This window comes from Papaver somniferum, chromosome 7, assembly GCF_003573695.1.
Source record: "Papaver somniferum cultivar HN1 chromosome 7, ASM357369v1, whole genome shotgun sequence".
NCBI lineage: Eukaryota > Viridiplantae > Streptophyta > Magnoliopsida > Ranunculales > Papaveraceae > Papaver > Papaver somniferum.
This window is the reverse complement of record NC_039364.1, coordinates 236,173,212-236,174,074: the sequence shown is the minus strand read 5'-3', so window position 1 is coordinate 236,174,074 and position 863 is coordinate 236,173,212. Positions and strand designations below refer to the sequence as shown.

The 863-nt window shown below is 35.0% G+C and overlaps 1 non-coding gene across 1 annotated transcript; it reads right to left on the bottom strand.

The window, feature by feature from the left end:
• Positions 1 to 491: 491 nt before the first annotated feature.
• Positions 492 to 563, bottom strand: TRNAR-UCU. The gene has a single exon. It is a non-coding gene; the product is annotated as a tRNA-Arg (tRNA).
• Positions 564 to 863: the final 300 nt, after the last annotated feature.

Genomic DNA, 863 nt, shown 5'->3' with positions numbered 1-863 from the left:
GCTGGCAAATTAAAATTGGAGCTGGCTCAATTCGCAGAGTTAGAAGCCTTTGCACAATTTGCTTCTGATCTCGATAAAGCAACTCAGAATCAATTGTCAAGAGGTCAACGATTACGTGAATTGCTCAAACAAACCCAATCGGATCCTCTCACCATGGAAGAACAAGTAATGACTATTTATACTGGAACGAATGGGTATCTTGATTCGTTAGAAATAGATCAGGTAAAGAAATTCCTCGTTCAATTACGTACCTACTTAAAAATGAATAAACCTCAATTGCAAGAAATCATATCTTCTACCAAGAAATTTCCGGAGGAAGCAGAAGTTCTTTTGAAGGAAGCTATTAAGGAACAGATGGAACGGTTTCTACTTCAGGAACAAGCATAAAGAAGTTGATTACTCTTAGTAAATCGTCGATAAACGTTTCTTATTTAAATCATTCAAAATATCTGTCTTGACATAAAAAGATAAAAAAATAGATGGAAATAAATTGCGTCCAATAGGATTTGAACCTATACCAAAGGTTTAGAAGACCTCTTTCCTATCCATTAGACAATGGACGCCTTTTCATTCCATATTTTATCTTTTTATTTTTCCTTTACTATCTTACTGTTTGTAAAAAAGGAACCAGATTCTTTTGTGAAATAATTTAGGAAAGAAATATGCGTATTTACATTAATGATGCGTATATCAGAATTAAAATGGAGCGGGTAGCGGGAATCGAACCCGCATCGTTAGCTTGGAAGGCTAGGGTTTATAGTCGACGTCGATTCATCATTTATTTTTGATGTCTCTAATTCAAAACCGAACATGAAACCTTGGTTTCATTCGGCTCCTTTATGGAAAATGGATAGATTCCCAAA